This window comes from Equus quagga, chromosome 20 (genome assembly GCF_021613505.1).
Source record: "Equus quagga isolate Etosha38 chromosome 20, UCLA_HA_Equagga_1.0, whole genome shotgun sequence".
Lineage (NCBI taxonomy): Eukaryota > Metazoa > Chordata > Mammalia > Perissodactyla > Equidae > Equus > Equus quagga.
In genome coordinates this window covers 8,394,337-8,421,464 of record NC_060286.1, presented here as the reverse complement: position 1 = coordinate 8,421,464, position 27,128 = coordinate 8,394,337, and the positions used below count along the sequence as shown (strand labels likewise).

General features: G+C 38.9%; 1 long non-coding RNA gene across 1 annotated transcript; it reads right to left on the bottom strand.

Moving 5' to 3' along the window:
- Positions 1-12,802: 12,802 nt before the first annotated feature.
- On the bottom strand, positions 12,803-26,471 carry LOC124230752 (uncharacterized). Its single transcript, XR_006886285.1, has 3 exons — positions 25,839-26,471; positions 15,932-16,047; positions 12,803-15,820 (listed from the first exon to the last, which is right to left on the bottom strand). It is a non-coding gene; the product is annotated as an uncharacterized LOC124230752 (long non-coding RNA).
- Between the last annotated feature and the right edge of the window lie 657 nt (positions 26,472-27,128).

Genomic DNA, 27,128 nt, shown 5'->3' with positions numbered 1-27,128 from the left:
ACAGCTTTTCTCTCCATTGTATGTCCTCTATAAACACTCTTTCATAATATTTAAAACTCTTTAACTTTTGCCTTTGCATTATGAGAGAAATCATTAAATTTGCCTTCAAACTACTATTCCCATTATTGATTTCATATTGACATTCTCCTGTATTTCCAATATTTATTTTAATCTACTTTGTATTTTTAATTGCTATGCAATCCTTTCTCATCCCATCCAACTCCATCTTCACATTTAATGATCAACTTTTGAGTTCATGTGCTTATCTATTCTTTGCAACTTGTTCGCTTTTTACAGTTTTCTGTTCCTGTTTTATAGATGCCACATCTATACATATGTTACTGTGGACAGTAATTTTTTTCTAAACTTTTTCTAACTCCAGGGATTAATCATTTAAAGAGATATCTATTCCTCTGAGTTATAAGAGTTATGTAACATTTCTTTTATTCTGAAATAATTTTACATGTTGAGAAACACCCCAGCTGTCGTTGAAGCCTGTTCTTGTTTTTCAGTTTACTCCTCACGGAATGAGGAAAGATCCATCTAGACCCAATGTTTGCCAATACACAGGGATTGCAGCTTAGCTTCAGTACAGCTCGTTAGAATTAGAAGGCATATTGATACACACAGCATCTAACTCAATATCCAGGACTTGGAGCAATTCCTCTATTATGGCTCTTCTGGATTCCAGTGGAACCATTAATCACTCCCTAGTCCTGCTATCTGGTCCTCTGATATTGTAAGCTGTTGGAGTATTAGGGCCGTTCTTGTTTTTGTCCCACCAACAGTCTTTTTAAATATTGAGACTATCTCCAATAACACAAAGCAAAACTCTTTGCCATCTCCTTACCTAAACTTTCATTTCTTGTCCTTTTGTTTTCTGGAAATTTCAGCATCCAAATTAATGTGTAAAAACAAGTACTAATGAAGAAGGTGGAACTAGGAGGGGAGAGGAACAGTGCTCAGATAAGAGCATAAGGACCCCAAATAGAAAACTGACAGTGAGAGAGGGTTGATGATGGTTCGGTTAAGTTTCAGGTGGCAAAATAGATGTCAACAATCATTTCAAGCTCCGTTTGTCTTAGGTAATAAAAAATATTCCCAGAAGCTGGAAACAAGCTGCTTCCTAGTTTTAAAGGTGCTTTGAGTTCTTGATGTTTGTGTGTGTATTGGGAGGGGTGGGGTGGTTTGTAGGGAGTGTGCAGGTGCCGTTAGAGTGGACATTGCAGTGGAAAGCAGGAACTAAGTCAGGGAATTCTTGACATGGACATTTCAACTCAGAATTTTATATCCTACATTGTTTCCTCAAAATTCAGTTTTCTTACTTATGCAGGCTTGTATAAATCTGTTAAGGAATTGTTGAGATTATCCATAGTCTAAAAACTCTTGAAGTTGACAATTTCTTGGTATGCCCAAAAGGAAAATATAGATAAATTCAACCTCAACTGGTATCAGATGGAAGAGGATGAAGAAAGATTTAGTATTTTAAGTAGACTTAAATTAAATACTATTAATGTATGTTGAAGTCACTGAAATCACCCATATTTTATGAATAATACTAATTAATGCTAGTAGAACATTCCTGTTCCATTTGGGCTTGCAAATGTCAGCAGAAATCCAAGTCTGTCACAAATTAGTGTAATAAGATAATTTTTCTGAAATATTACCAGATGTATTTCTCTTTTTCAGAAATTCTTGCTCCACACACTACAGCTGAGGCATCCAGTGCTTCAGAAGAAGGATGGATACAGCCAAGAACAATAAAAGAACTGTCCAACATTGGCTTTCAAAACAAACTTTCTAAAAAAGCACAAGAAGAAACAATAATCTTCAGTTGCCAGAACGAGACATTGGAGGAAGAGGAGTCCTCCGAATCCAACAGTGTCCCTTTAAATATGCAGAATTTGCCCTGGCTGGTGCTTTTCCCTTTTGCCTAAATAAGTTGGGTTTCCATCACATGAGACAAAAAGCATCCTTACCAATATATTGCTTTTTTAAATGTGCTAAACTCTAGCCTCAATAGTCAAGTATACAATACCAGAGTCTATCTGTAAGGACAGCAAACTGAGCCCTGGGTTTGAAATTAAGAACCCCAAGTTGTATATTTACTTACGACTGACTTTCAATGTAAGGTTGAGAAATCCATCATTTGCTTCCATTTTAATGGGTTGCACCTAAAACTCCATCTTTTCTTTGAAGCCTTTCCTGGCTCTAGATACAAACACAGTCTTAATCCTAAACATTCCATCTATTAATAGGATCTTTTGGAATGTACTCAAAAATTGGTTTATAATACTCTCACCTCCTTTACTCATTTAATTTTGGTCTATTATCTCTTTTATTTACGTGTTTGAAGATTTTCTCTGTTTGACCACATTGGCACCAGGTGTTCTCCATGATGATGATGATGCTTATAGAGATTAGGAATTAGATCTGGTTACCATGTCCTGAAGGCTCCTTCTCCAGCAGCACCTGCATTTGTCATTGTGACCCATTTTAGCATCCACATTTATACAGTAGATCTTCCACTTGGTAGTTTCATTTGAATCTTGGCTTTTTTATTTGCAATATTGATTCTCTTTGGTTGTAAGCATCTAGTGTATAGGATTTGTGTGTTTTGTTCCAAGGACCCACTTTCATTATAATCCCAATAATGAAGTATGGGCCTACCTGAATTTCACTATGTATGAAGTGCTCTGTAAAGGGAATTTCACAGACAGGTTCATATCTATTCATTTATTCATTCAAGAAATATTTATTTAGTTCCTGAGGATAAAGAGACAAACAAAAAGCGGCCTTTTGGGGTGGGACCTCACAGTATAGAGAAAGAGAGAGACAAAAATCATTAGTTACAGCAAAGAGAGACAGGGCTGTAAAACATGCTTAATAATGAAACATAATGCTTAAATTCTCTAGCATTTATTAATGATCATGTTAACTGCATAATAGATTATTATAATTTTGAAAAATGTTCAGATCTGGTGAAGAGATGAAATTTTGGGTTTCTAACTAGATTTCAATGCTGAATCACTTAGCTTCTTCAGTTCTGTTCTCTCTATAAAATGAGAAAGCTAAGCAAGACAGCCTCCAATGTTCTCCGTGGCTATCACATGCTACAAATCCATGATTCTAAAGGCTAAAGAAGAAACTCTTCTACTACTAGTCAAGTGCAACCTCTGAATAATGTACTTTTAAACACACAGCTTTGAAGTTCTGATTCACTGCCAGCCTGCCTAGCTGTGTTTATCTCCTTTCAGGAGAAACTATCAGAGTGGGAATTAAAAATTGGACACATGATTGGTGACCATACCACATTCCTGTGAATCAGACCAATAGCCATCTGGCTTTTGAGTGTGTTTGAGAACACTGCCAAGCTAAGGGAAGGGCTCTTACTCGACTTCTGGCTACAAATATTGAGTCAGATTCTCTCTCTTATTGGAGTGCTTTGTTAAGAAGAGATTTTGTGCTTGGGGAGGCTGTAGTTGTGGCTTTGTGGTTGTGGGCATCACTGAGCTCATAGGAACATGGACTGGAAAATACACAGGGGGAATGTTGTAGCCATGCTTTACTTTTTGTCCCCCAGCATCAGTTGTTCTCAATTCATTTGCATTGTGTATGTGTATATACCTTGGGTTTCTTCAGCATGTCCTTGGCAGGAAACAAGACCTCCTCTTATTTTGAGTGCCTCCCCAGAGATAATTAATACACACACATTGGCATAGAACAAAGCATCTTTCATAGAGAAGAAATACCTCATGATTTGAGGATTCTCATGAGAAAGCATTAGAATTATTCATTTGGAGCCATTTTGTACTGGGCCATTTTGGAAGGAGGGGAGAACCCAGGAAAACTGTAAACTAAAGATTTCTCGTTATTTCTGAATTAGTAACAGAAATTTACTTAACTGTGCTAATGGATTGGCATCTTTTCTTGCACTGTTATTTATTTTACATGCTAGCATTTTTTGAGTATAGACCTTAAGTTGGGCATGGTCATAAATACTGTGCGTGCATTAACTCACGTGATTCACATAATAAATGTCAGAGTTAGGTGAAATCATTTCTACTGCTCTAGAAAGAAGAAAACCAAGTTTAAAGAAGCTTAAAGAGGACCTTCTCCAAAGTCCTGCAGCTGTCAGTGCTGGAACTAAGACTTAGAATTGAGTTTCTCTAACTCCAAAAACCATTTTCCTAAGAGCTATCATACCTGTCTGTCATCTTGAACTCTCTGGAGTCAGACCATAGGAGTTCCAATTTTGGCTCCACCACATACCAGCTTGATGGCACTGACAAGTTTCTTAAATTTTCTGTATCTCAGTTTCCTCATCTATAAATAATAAATATATTATTGGGAATATAGTGGGAAATAATAAAATGTAACCCATATGCTTGGTGAGAAGTAAATTAAATACTTAAAGCACTTAATTTGGTGCCTGGAGTACAGTAAATGATCAATTGGTAGCTATTTTCATTTTTGTTCATTCAGCATAGCACTTGCTGAATGAAAAAAAATTGAGCACTTCAGGGAAGATAAAGATAAATATGCGGTGTTTGTATTCAGGGACCAGGTAGTGTAGGGGAGAAGAGAGATATGTAGTCAAATAATTCAATACAAGGCAGACAATGAGGAGAGAGAGAAAGAAGGGCTCAAATAAAAAAGACTATATCTAATCCAGTTGGAGGAATCTGAGATACTTTAATGAAAGAGACAACATTGGATCAAAAACGTACGGAGCATTTACAATTGCTGGCTGTATTCCGGATCCTGGGATCAGAGGAGAAGAATCTCACTGTCTAGTGGTCTTTTATGGCCGTAAATCAGATCATAAGATCCTCAAGGGCTTCTTTGTTTCCTCCTGAATACTCCAAAACATACATGGTGACTTTTCTTAGTGCCACTACTCAGATTACCAGAGCTCAGTGATCAGTTTGGTCACAGCTGTGGTAGCACCCTGCATCCTCACCTCCCACAGCATCCCAAGTCCTCAGCACTTAGTAAGTGACTTGTATCTGGGGGAATTTGAAACCAAAGAGAATTTTGTAAGGCTAAAGGCCCATATGAAAGGTCAAAGAGGTGTATGTATGCCATATTGAATCATAAGAGGTACACCAGAAGAAAGGATTGCTCATATACTCAAAATGATATCATATTTTTGAGGCATTATCAGTAGTTCTGGAAGATTTAGCAATTGACTTTATAACTGCTTCTCCCTCTCCTAATTCCACATTTATATTTTCAGCTGCTTGACACTCCACCTGAATGTTTCACTCCAAGCTAAAATGTTAAAATCTGAGTTGGTGATTTTTCTCTCTCAGTTAGCTCCTTCTCCTCTTTTCTCTATGTCCATTGAGGGTCCACCATTTTCCTATTTCTCTAGAGTCTAACCAAGCACTGTTCAATGATAAATAACGTGATCCATGCATGTAACTTAAAATTTTCTAGTAGCCACATTTAAAGTGTTAAAAGAAACACATTCAACTAATTCTTAAATATTGTATTTAACCCAAAATATATAAAATGTCAGCATTTCAACATGTAATCAATATAAAAATTAATGAAGTACTTACGTTCTTTGATGAAAACTTCTTAGAAATCAGAGAATGTTTTATACTTACACTACATCTCAATTTAGACTAGCCACAGTTCAAGTGATTAATAGCTACATGTGGATAATGGCTACCATATTGGACAGTGGAGGTCTAGACCTTATAGATAGCTTTCACTCATTCTCCTTCACCCTCTATGGAGACATTTACTATGTCTCTGCACTGTCTCTCATAGCTATCTTGCCATTTCCATTTACCATGTTATTTATCTACCAAGCACCTTAATTACCTCACAGGTCCCCCCTCTACTCTGTTTCCTTGTTCTAGTCCATCAAATAAACTATTGCCAGATGAAGTTTCCCAAAATGCTACCAAAAAACCATCAATGGCTCCCAATTACCTACCAAAGAGCATTTAAATACCCCACCCTGGTGTTCAAAGTTCTCCACCAAATGCCCCCCAATCATTTCACAGCCTCATTTTTCATTACTTCCCTTGCTTTAGCTCATCTAGACTACAGATTGTTCACAATCTTACCCCTACGTTCCTAACTCTGTCCCTTTGGTCATTGAACCTCTCCTCTGCCTATTAAAATTTTACCATTTTGGGGCCAGCCCGGTGGCACAGTGGTTAAGTACACACATTCCACTTCAGCAGCCCAGGGTTCAGCAGTTTGGATCCCAGGTGCGGACGTGGCACCGTTTGGCAAGCCATGCTGTGTTAGGTGTCCCACATAGAAAGTAGAGGAAGATGGGCACAGATGTTAGCTCAGGGCCAGTCTTCCTCAAAAAAAAAAAAATTTTACCCTTTCTTCTAAGTTGTTGTTGAACTCCACTTTTTCATTAATCCTTGCCTGTTCTTCCCAACTAGATTGGATCTCTTATTTCATAGCACAAACCTAATTTCTCATGTAATTTAGGCAAATCTATTTTGACTTAGAGTCATGCATGTCTTTTTCTTATCCTTTCTCTATTTTAGCCTGTGGGCCAGGATAGGATCATTAAAATCTCAGTATCCCAAGCAGCTCTCAACTGGTTCCATGAATCTATAAATAGATAGCTAAGAGAAGCAAATCTCTGAGACCCAGTGGTGGCGATAAGCAAAACTATGAAAAACCAAATTTTTGAAATATATTTTCATTATTCAGGCAACAAAAAATACCCAGAAAGGCAAAATATTTATTGGGATGTTTTTCCTATAAACTTGGACAGGGAAGCTAAAATTAAAAGTCAACGCTTAGCCAACAAACTTTCTTTTGGGGATATGTTTTATAGGCAGAGTTGTTTGGGAAACTGCTGAATTTCAGAAGAAGGGATGGAACCATTCCTGAAGTGTTGTGTCATATTATAATTCAGATACAAAATGTATACTTCCTCATCATGTCTGGGAGCATTTTTCCAATACTATAATTTTGATTTTGGCTGAGGATATCACCAAATTCTCCCAGGTAATGTCAAACTCCTTATCCGGGACCATTATTTGGTCTTTGTTCCTGGGTAATAGGATGCAAGTTTATAAGGCAGTGGGCCAGTATTATGTAAGGAAATATAAAAGTTTCTTCAGATGAAACCAAACCAATGAAAATAAATTAATTGTGAAGTACACAAGTAAGAGTAGCAATCATTGTAGCCATCTGTGTGAAAGGCACTCACACTCTTAGAGCAAATTCAAAGTAGAAAAACAACAACACTGTCTAAGCTTTGGACTCATGCCCAGGGTACTTTTCTTCTAAATATGGAAATAGGTATCTAAGTCCCTGGTGCATTTGTACCTGCTGTCCAGGTTGCCTCTGTGATTCTGCCTCCCCGCAACATGTCTGCTTCTTATCCCCAGGCAGACTGCTCTCTCCATCTATGCCGACGGCATCAATTCAATTCCATTCAATTATGCAGGGATCCCGAAAGTGGACATAATTCAAACCAGAGACAGTGAACTACTTAACATTTTACATTTTTTCCAGTTCCTAATGGCCTAACAACTATAGCACAGTAAAGATTTTTTAGAGCTGGCTCATTTTGAAAGCTAAACAGAGACAACAGCTGCTAGTTTATTTAGGTCTCTTAATTATTTAATAACAAAATTCCCTTGGAGAGTTTGACAGGAGAAAGAGTTTAGCCTCCTCATAGGCAATCAGGATAAGGGTCCATTGCAAGGAGACAGTTTCCCTATTCACAGTAACCACGTGGGAAGGCCTAGCACTAGATGGTCTTGGTTTCCACGGTGAGACCACATTGACACTTGAGTCATTGCAGTGTAGTCTCTGATGGCAAGATGAGGGGTCCCCCCCTCTCCATAAGGGGTCTCCCCTCTCTCCTGACAGGCTGTAGCTGGCTAGTGACCAGTGGAAATGACCCTGGAGCACCTTTGGGAATGCTTTCCCAGGAGAAAGACTGGACTTCTTGCCAATGGGGCCAAATGAGGATGGAGCGGTTTTAATTTGATAATTAAAACGTGGTGACCTATTTTGTATCAACAACTAATGAAAAAGGGAATATGAGACATACAGATAAAACTTCTGTATTTTACTTCCTCATAAACCATAAAATACTATGACTGTAGTTGGTCAAAATGGTGCTATATTCTACTTGAACGTATGAACTAATAATAGTTTATTTGCTATATCTTCTTTTACCTTGAAAGGAGTGATGATAATTTGATAAACTTGTGTTTACACAACACTGTTTACAAACATTTCTAATTATAAAATACATGGGGCAACAGTACAAATACCTTCCAGATAAGAGAATGTTTGAGGGTGGCTCTCGCACTGTGGAACGTATTCAATTCAGAGGATTTATGTGAAAGAGTTTAAGAAAACTGCCACCATTTGATGGAGTGACTGGGATGACTTCACCTAGCTTTATGAAGATCTGTCCTGGTAGAGCTTGCCATGACTGTTCATGAACTTCAGTGATAGCAGGCAGGTCACAAAGACAGGGCTTGGGCCAGGGATGGCACAGGAACGTGAGGGAAGTAGTGTCAGGGGAACAGGAACCGGAAAAAGAGATGATCAACTCCCTTTCTTGTGGTAGATCTTTGTTTTCAGATTAAAACTTTGTTTTCTTTACTACTATCGACTCAACAACTCTACTATATTTACGCTTCTCAATGTGGCTTGAAATTCTTATACAGGTTCCAGGTTTACTGAGAGAAGCACCCTGAGGTACTCACCCTTTGTGTTACTTCTTAATAATAACAGATTTTTTAAAGTCCATCTACCTGTAACATATGGTTTCTGTTGGCGCGTGGGCGGTGGGTTTCCATAGACCTTTAAATGGGAAAGAAAAGCATAACCACTTACTTTTGGACTCAAAAAATAGAGCACAAATGGAAAAAAATCATTTATTTATAAAAGAAAAAAATGAGTCACTTGAACAACACAATTTATTATGACAAAATACATATGGGGCACTATACGAGACACTTACATAATATATAAAGTTGTTTTTTGACTTCTAGAAGAGACCAATTGACTCTTTATATTACCATCTTAGATGTGTTCATCTATTTGTGTTTAAGTTTCTACTAACACATACTTGAAAGTCTCTGTAATTTGTATGGGTTAGTTGTTCCTGGGTTACTCAAATAACTGTGCACTTAATCGAACCTCTGTCTTAATGGATGTACACAGAAAAATGTTGTTTGCTTGGAAAGACCTTACATTTGGGCATTGATGTCCCACATCAGTCAATGGATTTTAGGGGACCCCACAATCACTGGTTTGCAAAATTGATCATAAACATCAGTTCTACTAAAAAGAGAAGGAATCTGCCTTCCTGGTGTGTTCCACCTGCTCCTCACCCAGCACATCCGTGGAGAACCGATGGGTACATCTGCTGCTCTTCTACAGGTGGAGAAATTATCTTTCACTCTGACATTTGTCCTTAGGATGTTTGAGTAACACCTAAACACAGTCAGTTCTGTCATGTGTTCTCATGACTCATGCTGCCTAAAAACCATTTCAGGGTCAATCTTAGTGAAGAAAATTTGCCAGGAGATTGGGAATGTCCTCCAAATTCTTAAGCAAACTTTGTGTTGAAAACAAATTGCTGAAAGAAATATAACCACATGCCTTTAAAATGAGACCTCTGGAATTGAAGGACATAAGGTGACTGTCAAGCATTCATGACACCCTCTCCCCTACTTAATAAAGGCACCTATATTTCACCAGAAATAAAATTTTATTAATAACATGTCAAATATGTTTTAAAATACAGTTACCTTTTTTCTTCCTCTCAGTTTAAAAAACAATCCAATAAAAACTCTAAACCATGACCCAAATATTTTTAAATGTGAAAAAGACATATTTTAGATTATGTAACAGATACACATTTTCCCAAATAAATGTTGTAGAACACCATCTGCTTGGTATTTGGGTGCATTCCCACAGAATTAAATTTCTGCTGTTCTCCCTTCGTTAATGGGTTATAACAAATTTATGACACTATATTTCACAATAGCTACACCAACAATTTATGACCACAGGAGAGCCTGACAAAAATCACTTGGCATGCTCAAGTTAAACAATGCACGTGACTCTCTCACTTACAGCAGTCCTCCACCCCTTACTCAGACGCTGACGACTAAGGAGAAACAGGAAGTCCACATCCAGGGGAGGATCTCTCATGGAATGGAGCTCAAGAAAGAGTTCAAAACAAGAAGTTGAAGATCCAAGTGCCATTTTTCAGCTCAGGTTTACCAAATTCTTCAGCCCATGCAGCCATCCATAAGTCTGAATTTAACATGGAATGTTTTTATAAGATTTTCTCAACCTCAGCCAAACAAGAAATTGCCAAATTCTTGTTAAGTGGGAACAAAATTTTGTCTTTGCTCTAATGATACCAAGCACAGCTCCCTCATCTGGGTATAATCAAGGGGAAAAAATTAAAAAGAGAAGTTTACCATTTGTCACTTTCTGACTGATAAGAATGATACATGACTACATCCATGCTCCTTTTGTTCACTTGATGTAGGTAAAATTTATAAGAGAAATCATTTTCTATGTATTTTATTATACAAAATACTGTAATATTTGTGGCCAATTTGGAAAACTAGTTTATGATATTTACTTTTTGCCTTTTATTTCTTTAAAGAACAAAATTCCTATGGAAAACAGACATGAACACTCATTCTTTGAAAGTAGTACGACTATAGGCTTGAGTCAATATTTTCATTCTCAAAGGGATATAGAGCCTCACTACTCAAAGTGTGGTCAGCGGACCAGCAGCGCCCACATCACCTAGGAGACTTGAGAAATGCAGACCGAGGGCTCCAGCACAGACCTACTGAAAGGAATCTGTATTTTAACAAGATCTCCAGGGATTTATATGCACTAGAAGATTTGAGAAGTGCTAATGTAGAGGAAGGTTCTTTATCCACCCAACTAGAGAGTAATCCTTGGGGACAGACAGAATGATTTTAATGCAAAAATTGTGTCCAAAATGTTCCAACCTTAAATGTAACAACTTTTTGACATGGTCCACTTCATAAAGAAACAAAAAAACTGAAATATGTCACATTTCTGATGTATAGTAAGGAAGTTTGAGAATGGGAAAATGTAAGTTAAAATGTCATATATTACATAAATATTCATGAACTACTTGAATTAATTACACACAATCTTCCATTGTTTCCAACCTAAGGTATTTTCTTCAGCAAAACATACACAATGGATAACTATTACATTGAAATCTAGAAATATGAACATTACCTTAGTAGACAATTATTTGATGTCTAAGTACAGTAGTTTTAAAAAGAATCATATCAAGAAACTGTGATGCATTCTAGTTTGATACAATCTGGAAACTCTTTCCCAGAGGAGTTCCACCAGTACTGCAATTTGTTGCTTTCTTCCCAGCATTTTTGAGCAAATAAGTATCAATGGTGGGGGAAAGCAGAGAGAATAAAGAATGAGAACCATAACCTCCTCTTACAGTGGACTGCAAAGACTGGGGATCAGGATGTGGTTCAGAGAGGAAGCCAGTGGGACAGAAGGAGGACGGCTCCAGTAGCTGGTGTTAAGAAATCCCAAGGTTTATTTAAGCAATTCACCAGCACAAGGCAAATTACAGAACGCTGCCCTTCTAACCTTGAACACACTATATACAAATCTCAGGCTGCGATTTCCCGATTCTGTTTCTCCTTCAAGCTTCTCCTTGACATTAATATTAACCTGATTTCCCCTGTAAAAGGACATGAAAGCTAGAGAGTTCGGAGAGAAGGAAGTGTTCTGTGCTTGCGCTTGTCTCCCTACCTCCCCTACAACCTCTTGTGCCCCAGGGATGAGCTAAGGCCAGCCACACTTCCCCTCTGCAACAGTGGCTTTCTATTATGCTTCCAAGTATAAATAGGCTGCAAAGCAGAATGCACACTCCTTCCACTCTAAGATCTGGGTCAACAGACCTTCCCTTCTCCCTGTGCATCTTTTTAGTTGCAAACGCCTTTGGAGACACACGTTTGATAACCAGCCCATAGTTTGGAAAAGAGAAATGCTGGCTCTGCCCCCAATAAAGAGCTGTTACCTTTTAAAACAAAACCAAATATCTCTGGGTTCCTCCCTCATCAGTGAACTGCTTGAGCAAAGGGGGACTGGGCATCATTCACCTCTGTGTCTCCTACGGCAGCACGGTGCTTGGCTCATAGTAGTTGCTCAATAAACGGTGGAGAATTGCACTTACTTCCAAGTGTCCTAGCATTGTGTTTACTAAATCTCGGGATGGGTGCTGAAATCTGATCACGTATTTGAGCTTATCCATGTAAACACAGGCTCACCATTTAGTCTTTCCTCCAACTTAATTTCTATTTTTCCTTTCTCATCTATCAAGAGAGCTTAATTTCAGGGATATTTCACAGTCATACCACATCTCAAATAATACATATGCTGAATGAAATCTAGTCATATGCATCATTGGTGAATGAAAGAAAACATCAACACATTGTAGATATCAGGGTGTTGGGTGCACAGCAGACAAAGAAAATCAAAATCGAGTATCCCAAGCAATCAACCCCCCAAGTGAAACAGCTTTCTCTTTCTCTTACTAGTCCTGTTCCTTACTGCTCTGCCTGCTTTTTTTCCTTCCTCATCTCTTTATTATTCCTCTTCTATTTTATTTTCTTCTTCATTACCAGGCCTTAGGCTGTTTGAGCACCCGCAAGAGTGATCAACATTCCCAAAAGCACTCAGATTTCCCATCCTATCCTTCTTACTCCAAGGATGCTTCTTTCACCAGACAAAAGATGTCCAGTTTCAAAAAACTTATAACTGGTCTCCTCCCTTTGCCTGTCCCATAATAGAGCATGTGGGATGGGGTCAGCAGAGCAGGTCTATACAGGGTGTCCCAGTATATGAATTTGCCATGGTAAAATGACAGCAATCTTATCGCTTAACTCAGAAACATTTACGTAGCTTAAATAGACATTATTATTTTTTAAAAAGTCAAAATAACATTAGTCAACTACTTATCTATGAATTGTTTATTGGTAAAGAAATTAAATGCTCTAAAAGATATTTTTTAAATAATTTGTTTTGAAATCAACACATATTTTTTTTAAAACAGCATATTCAAAAGTACCGCTGGTTTCTAAGACAGTTGCTTCTCTACATATGAATGTATAGATCAGAGAGCTCAATTAACCACGTCACCAAATAAAACAGACTTTACATCTGTCACTGGTTCATTGCCCAAGAGTTCTTGCTTTAAGATTTCTGGCGTACAAGAAATATTACAATTTTACACTTTCCTGGTAATTTTTTTCTCTCCCTCTTTTTTCTATTCCAAAGTATGTGCATTTCTATCCTCAAATAATTTCAATATGTGGCATTTTTGTAAGTCATGTCAACTGGCACTGGTGTGCTTTTCTTATAGACACTATCCTAAACCAAACCAGATGTTCCTTTCAGAAAAAAATGTAAAACTATTAGAGAGATCATTCTGTTTTTTAAATTATATGATAGTATAATTATCAGATCTGGAGCTTATTCAATTAGCAACGCCATTGTTTAAGAAATCTATATTTTTAAAAAAGTGTTCTGAGAAATAAGGTATTTTATAAATAGTGAAACAAAGTTTTGAACTTTGGTGCCAAATTTTGCCCTTAAATTAATTTTTCGGTATTCATATTTGTATTTAAAATATATCCCACAATTCATACTAAATTGCTTTTAAAAACTAGCCTCAATTATAATTTTTCAGTTGGCCGTAAAGCGTTTTTTCCTAATTCTAATTGAGCGATTCAATGTAAACCTGCTACTTTGATCAGTTATATATCTATGCGGCCTCCAACAACACATGCTAATTCGGGCACCAATATCCTTTATACCAGAAGCATGCTTGTAATCACCCCAATGCTTCATTAGAGAGAGCAAGTAGTGAATCAAAACAAAAAACAGAACTCGCTTGAAGAGAAAAAGGCTTCTTGGTTACAAGATGGTGTTCGACTAGGGAAGATACAACATTGACAAGTCACCACATTCAAATTTGTGAAAACATATGATCACTGAAGGCCTATGACATCTTCATTTAAAGCAGTGTCCGTGATTATCACTACTATGCACAAAGCGCTCTGAAAGCACATTAGTAAGCAAATGGTTCCAAAACCCTTTAACAATGTTCTTCTATGTCCTGCGCAATCCTTATTTTAGATTCTTCTCTTCATTACCACGGTCTCTCTAACACTTATCTTTGGGTCTTTGGTATTTTCTTTGGCACCTAGTTTTCCCAATCTGTTTCATCAGTTAATGACAACTCTTTAAATGATACGCTCCATCGGACATCACTCTGCACATCGAAATCAGACATCTCATTCAAACCTCAAAGGACATCACAAAGCACTTCAAACAACTCCAGGAATCTATCCAACTTGTTAAATCATCATCTTTCAAATTGCAAAATATATGGACTTATCTAAGCTTCACCACCAAAGGCATTCTGAAACATTTTGTCAAATAGTGAGTGGTCAACTATTATACAAAAATCAGTGCAAAGTTTCATCCAGGCAGCCTTAAATGCACTCTTTGATGAAGAAATAACATCACGTAGAATTTCTGTTGTTCTCATCAATTTCTGCAGATAAGATTTTTTTTAACTATCAACCTATTAAAAACAAATTTTGCCTGCCTACCCTTTTCCTGAGCTTCACAGCCTATAACAATGACATCATAAATAAAGTTCAAACTCTTAACTAAAGGCCCACCACAAATTGTAACCGACCCCTAGAACTTAAGAGATAAGCCCAGCCATGAGGCTATTCTATTAAATTTCACTTGTAAAGAGAAAAGTCTATCAAGCCAAAAAAAAAAAAAAAAAAAGTAAAATGGATCAGTTTGGAGTTATCTGGTTGTTACATTCAGCAGCTCCGCTGCAATAGCTTTGCCCCATCTTGAACTGTTACTAACAGTAAAAGGAGAACGGCATCAAACAATTATTTGGCACAGTGCTTGACAAGCCAAAGCATTTCAGCAAGAACCTTCCCTTCTCGTCATTTACAGAAAATTAAATTCATTCCACCCTCAACCTTCAGGGACATGACATTATGAGCTTAATCTGTTACTTTCTACTAAGAGTGGCAGAATCTGAAAATAAGGGGCTTGAAATGTTTAAATCTGTATAAGAACTTGCTATTGGTCCCTTCCTACATAGCTTATCTTAAAAAAAAAAAAAAAAAAAAAAGGTTTTGCTTCTAAAGTACTTATTCGCTGCCTTATACTGTGTGGACATATTTTCAGTTTGACTTGCTGATACAAGGACTGCTGAGTAACAACCAGGGCTCTCTCCAGTCAGTTCCGCATGCATCTCATCTTTGATCTCAAGCACACTGGGAATTAGTGCCTTATTTTAACATCTTCACTATGAACAGTTCAGGCATTTAGAAACAAAGTATCAATGGACTTAACAGTTACTTTAATTCATTTTATAAATAAGCAACTGAGAATTTTGCTCCAAATGGCTGCGAGTGTAGCCCATTCCGTAAATGGCATTCTCCGAAGCATAAGGCACAATACGATATGAATGCAGCTCTTCGTAATAGAGAGACTGAGAGCAGCATTCCTGTACCATAACCTTCAGCCGTTTTCTTGTATCAGAATAAGCAGTCTTATAACAGGGAGCTTCCTTAAAGTATTCATAGCTCTCTTTCTCCGTCTCTAGATGGATCTTCCGCAGCAAATTGTTAATTAACACAGACCTTCTTAAGTAGGTTTCTGGGTCTTCAAGAAACCTGAGCTTCTCCAGAGAAAGTTTGAGAATGCAAGTCCTGTCCTCAGGCAATATCAGGTGCTGGAAAGCAAAAACATCATTAAATCTATGTTTTGGAAAAACGGAAACCAGAGCTTTTTGCTATTGACAAGACTCATAAAAATGAAAAAATAATAACAAATGAATCCTTACTTTTGGAAAATACCCATGGTAATCTTGATGTAAATCTTCTTCTTCTGCATATTTTCTCTTAAAGTAGGCTACTTTCGACGTTGTTAATGTATATGTTAATACTTTTGTTGGATAAGCTAAACAAAATAAAATTGGAGAAAAGTCAGATTTTATTGTGCAAATAGTATTTTATAATATAAATTCTACTTGTAAAAAGAAACTGGTGACCCCAGAAATTCATGTTCTCTCTTCATTCACTAGCAGCATGGCGAAGCAGTCAGTGGCAACTGTCCTATGCCTGAAAAGCCTGTTTGCAGGCGAATGCCACTATTCAGACCCAAAATAGCTGTTCTAGATTGGAGAATTATATTTATTTTCTTATGCAGCCCCTCAGAAATAAAATACTTACCAATCTTCTGTTTAATTTCACCCCATTTAAGGTCAAAACATATCCAAATTTGTAGTTAATTCATAAAAGGTAATGGAAAGAGATGCTATTTTTCATCATATTTTTAGTTACACTCCCTAATTTACAGAGGAAATTTAATCTCTCTGGGTTAATCAAATTGGTATAAAATGGTTCTTGACCCAATTACACTTTAAAGAAATAATTGTGCGTGCTTATAGACAAGCTCTATGATACGCTCACAGTATAACCATCCTCATAACACATGGCTTAACAGAGGTTAATCATAAGTAAATGAAAGGCTTAAATAACATTCTGACTAGAAAACTTGACCTCGGTACAATATCTGAAAGTGGAAGTCTTTATTCTCTCCTTTAAAATACTATCGTTATGGAGGATTCTGACGTTTAAGAAAGGACAGTTTTCTGAAAGCTGATTTTCAGAAAAGAAACGGTTTCGTTTAAGGGGACTTCCGACTGTGTCCTCTAGGTGGTGCTTATGTCACAGAAAAGAGGCAAGTTCAACCTTAAAAGAAAAAAACAAGCAGCTTCCTAGCGAAGGTGTTGAATGAATTCAGAGTACAAATTGAGTCCCGTTCAGGACTCGCTCAACCTCAGGGGCCAGACCAGAACGAAAGTTCTCATTTAAACATCTTCTATTTCACCTTTAATCCACACCTTCAAATATTTCTAGCTGGTTGAAACCATCTGATTCACAAAAGGAGCAGTCTATTAAAGTGTTGGTTAAATACATTCATGGTTAAGACACTTGATGTTTTTCCTCCAATGTCTTAAATTTTTAAAATCTTAAATATTAAGAGTGTGCTCCTCAAGAATCTTCCTCTTCTAGTTTTTCCTCCAAATCTGTGACATCTGAATAACACTTCCTGTGGCTTTTTGTAGCTGGACGGTTTTCCTAAACCAGTAGGAGAAGCTACAAAAATCACACCTAAAGCATTCCAAATTTTCACTGGTACCACTGTGGGTTATAAACCCAAGAGAGCCTTAAATTAGAGGTGGCATGTTTTGTAAGGGAAATAAGAATTTTAAACCACTGGCGTGTCTGACCTAAAAAGAAACAAATGTGTAACAATCATTCACAATTGAAGCAACGATAATAGTAGCTACTATAAGTATACAATCTCTGAATTCAATAAACAAAACTCAGCTTATATGGAGTTTTCACAGGTCTCAAAGGTTAGGAAAAAAGAACAAAATTGACCGTATTGAAAACAAAGGAAACATCCCTGAACCTCCTGTTCTCAGGGCCTGTTTTTTGTAAACTGCATTTTCTTAGGTGTATTTTTAAAGGATTTAATCAAATAATTAGGTGAAGTTTTGGCTTATCCTGTGATGACAATTATTGTGACTGAATTCTTTCTAAGCTGTTTAACTTGTTGATGTCACAGTGGTTCTCAAATGGTAGCGAGCATCAGAACCGTCCAGAGAGCTCCTCAAAACACAACTTGCTGGGTCCCATCCCCAGAGTTTCAGTTCAGTAGGTCTGGGCCAGGAGCAGAGAATTTACAGTTCTAACACATTTCCCGGGGATGCTGATGCTGCAGGCCTGGGGACCACATCTTGAGAGCCCCCATGTTACAGCATTAGGCAGCTGTGGAAGCAGAACTAAAACAGCCAGTTGAAAAACAGTACATTCAGCCAATCAACTGATTGCCTTCTCCTCAGAATGCCAAGCAATTGGCTTGATTGATTTGTGTTATTGTTATTATTGCCATTGCAACATTGGCTACACTGGCTTAGACGCTTTAGCATCAGGCACAAAGGCAGCCGGCATTTTTAACTAGTGTAGAAAGAATGAGGTCACTTTTCAACGTAAATTCCTGGGTTCAATTAAGAAGTATCAATGGCTGTTATTAGCATTAAAGCTGGACAGGTCACTGATTTTTTTTTTTAATAAGGCCCAGTGAATTACTACAGTGTAACAAAGGGTGAGCAGACTTGGAAATGAGAAAAGTGACTTTACCATAAGAAAACACTGTTTTCACATATATGTATCTTTTTTAAATGTCTGCTCATTTTATTTTCCAAGGTAATGTGATGTCTACAGCATTTATGACCAATTAAAAACCTTTTAATGAATGATACACGAGAGGGCAGGTGGCAGCTTAGAGAACCAAATGTCAAATAAGCCAAGTGATGAGCAGAAGATATTTTTATTTAACAGATCAGGACCAAAAAATTATACTAAATGTCTCCACGGTTTGTAAAGATTCTATTTGGCTATATTCAAGCAGTTAGCCTAAAATATAGATCTTATCAGACCCTGAAAATACAGTAAATTCTCAGGGCTCTTGATTTGTGTCTCAGCTCTGTGGGCAACACACTTAGCCACTTAGTTTATTGCTCTTAAAAAACACCCCCATGGCTTGTTGAGATGCTGAAAAGCTTTCACAGCTGGTATTGGTTTGGCAATTACCTCCTTGCAGCCTGTTTAGCTATTTGCAATGTTTTCAGCATCAAATTTTGGAGGATGCTTTTAGCCACTTTGAGGCTAAAATATATAGCAAACATAAGTTCCTACATCTGTTTTCTTGGCTGGATTAGAACTGAAAAAATTCAGAACTGGGACCTATTTATTGATCGCTTGGTTCAGCCTCCGAAGCTTACAGACGAGGAAACTGCAGCTCAGAGGAGGTCAATGGTTTACAATCTGGGGGGTGGCTAAGAGTTCGGGTTTCGAAGTCAGATGGAAGTGGGTGCCACTTCTTAGTCACGTGACCTTGAGAAAATTACATAAACTCTACAAATCTCATTTGTAAAGTGGGGATAGAAATAATACTGGCTCATGGGATCATTGAGACTGGCACTGTGCCTACCAGACAGTAAGCACTCAACCAAATCCCAGCCCTTATTAGCACCAAAGGCCCAGATCTACCCCACAGAAGCAAATGCCAGCCTGGCCTCCTAGCTCACTCCCTAAGACTCTTGCCGCCAACCTGCCTCCCAGAGGTACCAGATTGGGATTAGAGAGTTAAAAGACCGCAAAAGAATGTTTCGAATGGTCGATTGAAAATATAGTACAGGTACTATAACAGCTCAAAATATTTCTGGGTTTAGTGCCACTTACACATTTTGGGTGAAGGAAACGTAAATTGTTTTTGAAACATCAGATAGTCATTTTGGAAATTAAAATTACCCTGACTTTCCAAAGAAGTTTGCCTGTTATGATCCAGTAAACATGTGTAAATCTGTTTATATCATTTTCCCACGACTAAAAAGCTAAGCTCAACCCAGCCTGTTATTCCAGTAAAGCTGATGAAACAGACCAGAAAAAGTAAAATGACTTTATGTCTTTGTATTCCGTGTCCTGAACTCTGAGAGCAGCATATAAATTATAAAACTGAATTAGACTGAGCCTAAATTTATCTCTGAAGGTAAAATGGCTAATGCTGGCTTGAATATTCAAATTGCTTTTAATGCTGTAACCTCTGGGCACATAAAATATCTGTGGCAGGCTCAATGTATTTCACAGTGTAAAACTTCAACAAGCAACAAATTAAAAGTCACAGCACAGAATGACCAGCCTGTCATTAGAGTTCTGGCAGTACAATTTATACATATTTCTTTAAATAAATGTTGTAAATGTAATTACAAATGATTGCTCAAACGCTCTTCCTCACTGTTCTGCTTCTGCCTGTAGACAACTGAAATCCTATTATTGTACAAGTGATTTCATTTGGCACATGACCCAGGGGCAGTACATTAAGGAAAGATCATCAACAAATTAATTTACAAACACTTTGAGAGGACAGAAAACAATAAGAGAACAACCCCTGTTGCAGTAATTCATTCTTTGTCCCAGACCGTGAATAGCTTAAGAGATGGTTAAGAAGTCATGAGTTAAACGTATTTTAATCCTAGCAAGGTTTTCATTTGCTTCCCCGCAACACTTTAATCAATATACTGCAAAAACAGAGCTGAGACCATCCTATAAGATGTGTGCATCTGTAGCCACAGACAGAAGCAGAGTTTGATCAATGGGGAGAATAAGGCGGATTCTAGTCTCAAATCAACAACTGACTTGGGTTGTAGACAAATCACGGGCCTCGGCTTCCAGTCTCTCGCTGATTTCCCTTTGTGGGGGGTTAGCCTGGCATGAGAACTTAAAAAGTATGTGTCCCTTCCTATCTAAATAACGCTTTGCTGGTGGCAAAGCAACCAGACATCCTTCTTGAAGGGCCATGGCCACTTCTGTGTAGAAAGAGCTGTCCCCTCTGTCACGGTTAGCCTCATTCTGCAATCTTGCTACACGACTTAAAATACTTCAGTATGACTTTCCAGCGCTGCCCCACAGCACTGGTTCAAGGCCCAGCTCTACAATTTATTTATTTAGTGACTTTGGGCAAAGTATTTAACCTCAAAAAGCCTGAGTTTCCTCATCAATTAAATGGGAGAACGATATCAAAGTCATTGATTTGTATGCAAATTAAAGGAGATGATGTTTAAAAAGCACTTACTCAGTGCCTGTCACACATCCAAGTATTTTGTGCTCAACATATGCTAGATACTATTATTACAGTGACCTCATTTTTGAAATCATACATATAATCCCATTAAGCAGTACCATGATGTATGTAGGACATTTGTCCTCTCTTTAATGTTAAGCACAGGTTGCAAGAAACATTCAGAAGTATATTAAGAAGGCAGACAGTGCAACATTCAAGGCTGTAATGTTCCTCCTTGTGTGGACCTTTAGCTTTGGTGATGTTTAGCAATATTCCGTCATTCCTCTCCTTCCTAACCCCTTGCCTAGCGCCTTTCTGCATAATATGCTCTATAGGAGCAGAACTCAGTGCCAGTGTTGGTCTGAGTCAATGGAGCAATGTGTTTCTTCAGATCTATCGTCCATCCCAAGCACAAGATGGACTTTCCTGGCAGTTTAGAATTACCAACAAATTGCAGCTCCTGGAAAATCTTCTTAGGAACTTCGAGGGATACTGACAGCCAGTGAGATAGAAAGGTTTCTCAAGAGACCAGCAGCATTGTCGGGCACTGGATTCCATGTTCCTTGAGATAGCCCCAAGCACAGGCATGGAATATTAAATAAACCTATCTTGTCCCACTGGTGATGGCTCTGAACAAAGAGAACATCATTAAATGGGATATGACCAGCCATGCAATCATCAATAACCTTAGATGCTGTCTGGTTCTATTAATAATTGAGACCAAGGGCAGTAGGTTTTCTGGGTAAACTTTGTGATTTACTGCCCCTCAGAAGTGCATTCCTTGTTTTGAAGGATGGTGTTCCCTTCCACTCCACCTTTCACCTTGGAAAGTGGGAATGAATGAGAAGGAAAATCAGCAAAGCAATCACATTGCTGGATATAGGTTCCAAGGAATATCTTACCAATAATGTCTAGGGAGACGCTATAACTTCCTTAGATGCCCAGGTACGTTGCTCAGAGACGAGGGTTCTTTAATCCCTAATGTGTGCATGGCAGTGGTCTTCTGAAAAGTACCTGAGCTATATCACCCTCATTGCCTTCCACTTTGATACTATCATCAGGTTTGGATAGATCGCCAAAAACGTTTAGCCAAGTAACCCGCAAGGCTTGTAGAAAAACATAAGTTGGGACTAATCCTTAACTGTACTCACTAGGCATATACGAGAATTTGCTCTGGAGCTGGGTGATTTTCTGCCCTCACTCACATGGTGCCTGATTTGTGTCACTACCTGGAGTTGCTCTAGTGGTAAACTGTTCCTCATTCACAGGGTATGTTTCTTCTAAAGAGTTATAGGTGCTTCATTAAATTGCACTGTGTTCTACTCACGCACTCCCCTTCAGTTAACCAGTGGTCTTATCCCCCACATCAGCTACGGAGCAACTGAACCAGAAAGCAGTAAAACAAGTAGCAGATGGGACAGGATTAAGACTCGAGGCTCTCGAGTGCTGATTCTCTTTGCAATATCCCCAACTTCCCTTGATGTTTCTAACCCATGCTTCCTTTTAATAAGCATTTCAAAAATAACACATCCTCTGACATACCACTGCAGAGGGAATTTCCCAGCTTCAAACCTGCCCCTCCTCCCCTTCTAAGCATCACTGATATTTAGAAGACTTGTATCTCTACCTGCCAAGAAGACTTCTTGTTGCACTTTACTTTCTATAATTTATAATATGAAAACAAGAAAGGTTTTTTATTTTCTAAATATAAAGCTATATTACAGTATTGAACATAAACACTAGTAAACCCTTAGTGCTTTTCATTAATATCCACCTACCACCTCCACTGAGAATTACTGTAGCAAACTAGATGGCTCTGTTGTTAGCCTGTTTGTATAAATTTAATCATGAAAAAAAAATAATTGTGTTAGGCTAAAAAGCAGAAATGTTTAAGTAATATATTGACACTATTCAGACAGACAACTTGTTAAAACTAAGTGAGGAGGGGGAGTGACAAGGATTGACCCCTCCCGGAACCTCGAGCTATACTCCTTCCTCAGTTTTCGTGCTGAATGATTATGGTTAATTTACTCCTCTGCTTCTAAAACTGTTATTTTATTTTAGCTTTTTCTGGGTTTCCGAAGCATACTGCTTTGACAAACAGAGCAATCTGAAGTGGTTATGCCTCGGCCTTAGAGCCATTGTTGCGATGTCAGTATTTTGACAGCTAAAGCCAGCCAGCAGGAGTCCTCAGTGGAGAGCCCAGAGGTGGAGCTAGGGACTCAGCATCCTGACCAAACCTCTCAACATTTCTGTGTTTCAAAGCATCTTCTAAATCTCATCCAAGTAATATGACATAAAATTGAACATGGAATGTTCATAAGCACCTAAAAACTTCCTAATGGAGCATATGAGGAAAAACTAAAACGAGAACTCGGTTTCACTTTGAACCTGCTTTATCTCAGTCTTATCTAAGCTTTCTAGCAATAAGCATACTCCTCTTTATAACCCACGACATGTACAAGCAGAGCTGGTGTTCACATTGACGAGAGTGACTAGATCCTTAGTTACAAATTGGTGGAATATTTTTTCCACACTCTAATCCACCAATATCTCTATGATTAAATGCTTATAATGGTACCGTTTGATTTATTTTTCATTTATCTAAAGCTAAATACCACATAACATTTTCTGCAGAATTACTTTAAACAGATCTGTTCGTCAAAATTGCACAGTCTATATTCTCACATTATACATTCATGATAGAATTAAAATTAAAATTAAAGAACCGCTTTCTCTTGACCTTTTTGATTGTGACAGTAGTCTCAATGAAAGGGCAGACTCATTCACATAAATTAAAGGGCACCGAATAATTTTAAACTTCTATGCATATTACATAAGAGACAGCATGTGTATAAATTACTAATGCACAAGACTAATGCATATACATTAACCAATACTTGTGGCCGCTTTACTCAAACTTTCCTCAGATTAATAGCATGACTAGAACTCTATATACATGAGATGACAGTAAATCTTATTGGTCTCCCTGGACTTGTTACTCACCATAAAATATAGTAATTATGATAGAGGAAGGAAAAAGGGTGGACGGTGCTAGAGGCTAATGAAACCAACATTTTCAGCGGTCCAAACAGTCATCTTTAGGGCTTAAAATTGTTAAACTACAGATATTTCAATAAGTGACTATAGAGACCAGTACTCTTAAAGTTTCATAGTATTCATAAAAAGTATACAATAATACCAGAATAAATTTTCAAATAGGTTTCTGAATAAAATTGTTCAACTGTCTATTTTTACAAAGGGAGGTAAGGAAAGGGAAGAAATGCAGCATGGTAAATTTTCATGAATTTGATTCTAATTTGCTAGGCTGGTGACCTACAGGAACCACACATGGAAAGCTCAGTACATGTGAAAGTTACACAAGGCTGGAGGGCTGAACATTCATTGAAAGACTGTATTCCGTCTTGAAAATTGAGTTTAAAATGCTTAACACTCATGGGTTTTTATCATCATGACTTTAACGTAAATTAAATTTAAAATGTCACCACAATGTCTATCTGCAACTTGGGGAATTCTCTTCATTTCTTTCATTCAAACATGTACCAATTTACTCCTAGGGCTTCTGCTTGACACGGCCCCTGAGCCAGGCTGTCTAATTTGACCCACCTTATTCACATGAGTCCTGGAGGGGAAATGTGCCAGCTCACAAATGTCCTTTCTACAGAAAACCTCTATTGACTTCTCCCCAGCAACCATCTATACAAACAAGCCCTTCTATTGATCTTGTAAGTTATGGTAATGCTACATTAGCATTTATTTCTCGGGATACATATCGAAACCGTAATTTCTCTTAAGCTAATGATTACCTGGTAATGCTGAATCAATCTGAAAAGTGTATTTCTAGGACAGCTTCAGAAAATCTGGTGAGAGTTCCCTTTTGCACAGCGAGCATTTCTCACAGCCTCAGGCTCATGAATGGTTACCTGAGATTTTGAAACAAGGAGACAGATACAAATAACAGCGCAAGAGTCAGGACTGCCCCGACTTGAACTGACGATCAGGGCAGGAGAAGGCACGCGGTGGGAGGACACTGTGTGAGATGTTTGAGGTGGGGCTGAGCTGGACCAGATAAACAGATAAGCCTGCGAACACACAGTTCATTCGATGTTCTCCAGATTTCGTTTTAAACACGAGGAATCTTAACTATCCTAAGAAATTTGTAAATAGCTGAATAACTGACCTCACCAGTTATTTACTAGGAGATTATTTTTGAGAGATTATCAGTAGGTTGATTTAAAAAAAAATCAGGGTCAGATATCCTTAATTTGTTTTTAAATGCCAGATTTGGTATAATTTCAGGAAATAGTCTCTCTAAAGTAACAATCCAGCAGTTAACTCAAAACAGACTAACTCAATCATTCTCTGGAATACACATGATTTCTCACAAGATTTGAAATAGACAAACAGTACTTTTCCTTTGAAGACAGTTTTTCTTTAAAGGGCCATGTTTAACTGCACCTTTTCTACATGGATGTATGCTTACAGATCTCATCATCTTCTATATTTAGAGGGATGAGCTTTCCAAAGGAAGATAGGCAGCCAATGAGGAGGATCCCATCAAAAGAGAGGTGAGTTACTATGGTTACTTTTCAGGAGATTGAGTAACAGTGAACGGCTGCACCCTGCCAAATGGACCCTTTCCAGAGCAGGACCTCGAAAGAATGTTGCTCTCCATACGTGTTGATTCAATTAGTCGAGACTACACTATGTCATTTTAGCCTTAACCGCAGGCTTTCTACGGGTGCTCACCGCTTCCAGCTCTCCTAGCGCACATAAGCAGCGAAGTCAGAGGGAAAACAAGGAGGACGGAAAACTTCCCAACACAGACCTAACAACGACGGGCAGGGGAATGCTCAACGACCAATCTCAAGATTTAAAAAAATCAAATCAAGTGATTTGGGACCACCAGCTGGCCACTTTTCAATGGCTGGGGGCGGGGTGGGATCCCAGAACACGTCCCTACCCTCACGCTCAACGAAACGGAGTCTTTTCTGAGCCGCGGAGGAAGGCACCTGGCGGGAGGAGTCCAGACGTACCTTGCGAGCTGGGTTCCCTCGCCAAGAGATCAGCGCATGCACCTGTTTCGTAAAGGCGCGGGGTTCGATGCTCCCTCCTGCTTTTGCGGCGTGTCACTCTTCAGACGGGCACTGACAGCGACAGCGACGGCGGTGGCGGCGCGACAGCGGCAGCGACAGCGGCAGCGGCGGCAACTGCAGCTCGGCGGGCAGCCCTGGCTCCTGCGGATCCGTCCCTCCAGTCTCTGAAGCGCCTCTCGCTCCGGGTTCGGAACGCGAGGCGGGCGCGCAGCTGCTCTCGGCTCGCATTGGACCAGAGGGAGCAGATGTTACCCGGTTGCTAGGAGCGTTGCTAGGAGGCGATGACGCCCCTCCACCGCTCCGGAGCAACTTTCCTGTAGGTTGGGTGCGCTGGCGGGGGCTGCTGGCAGCAAGGTTTGAGAGCAGAAACGAGGAGGGGCGGCGAACAAAGAACAGGGGACTCCTGTGCTCGCTTAAGTTAGGTCCCACAGAGCTGGCTGGGGACCTGGGGACTTCCGGGCCTGCTCCCGCGGGCCTGGGCAGGTGATGGGGGCCACGCCTCCCTGGGCAGCTTCGCTCACTGTGGGCCCTAGCTGGATGCCCCTGCCCCTGTGGGGGTCAAGTTTGGGCACGCGAGTGGAGCGGCACTTTCAGCGGCTGAGGGAGCAACGGGACTTGGTCTGTGCCTGATAGACACCGAGACTTCCGCTGGGATGCTCTTTGCCTTGGGCTGGACCCTGGCAATGGGGAGAGACGGAGGAGTGTGCGCGTGACCTGGGGCAAGGCATGTGGGATGAGGACTATAGGATCTTCTGCCTTCTGGGACTCTCCTCCCCAGCGTGTTCCTGTTTGTGTATGTAGGTTTGAGCACTTGATAGATTTCGAAGAGGGAAATACTAATCCACAAAAATCAGCCCAGAATCTAGTGTTTTTATTGGCGCTGTGGCTGCCTATTGGCATGGTGCCAAAAATTTCACAAAACTGTCCCTGTGGTCTAAAATACTTCCTTTATACGGTTAGAAAGTCTTCATTTTGATCCAAAGGCTAATTAAAACCTCAGGCTAATATGCAAACTTCCTTAAAAGAAAAATACACAAAAGAAAAGGTACTTTTCACAAAGGAGACTGGAGAAGATAAGCATGTTTCAGTCATTTACACTGTAGTATAAATTCACCCAAAGGCTTGTATTGTCTCTGATATCTCACTCAAGGTATATTTTCATTTTTCACCATTGCTTTTTGTTGTAGTTGTTGTTCAATGGAGTTGTTATTCGTGGGTGGGGAGGATAAT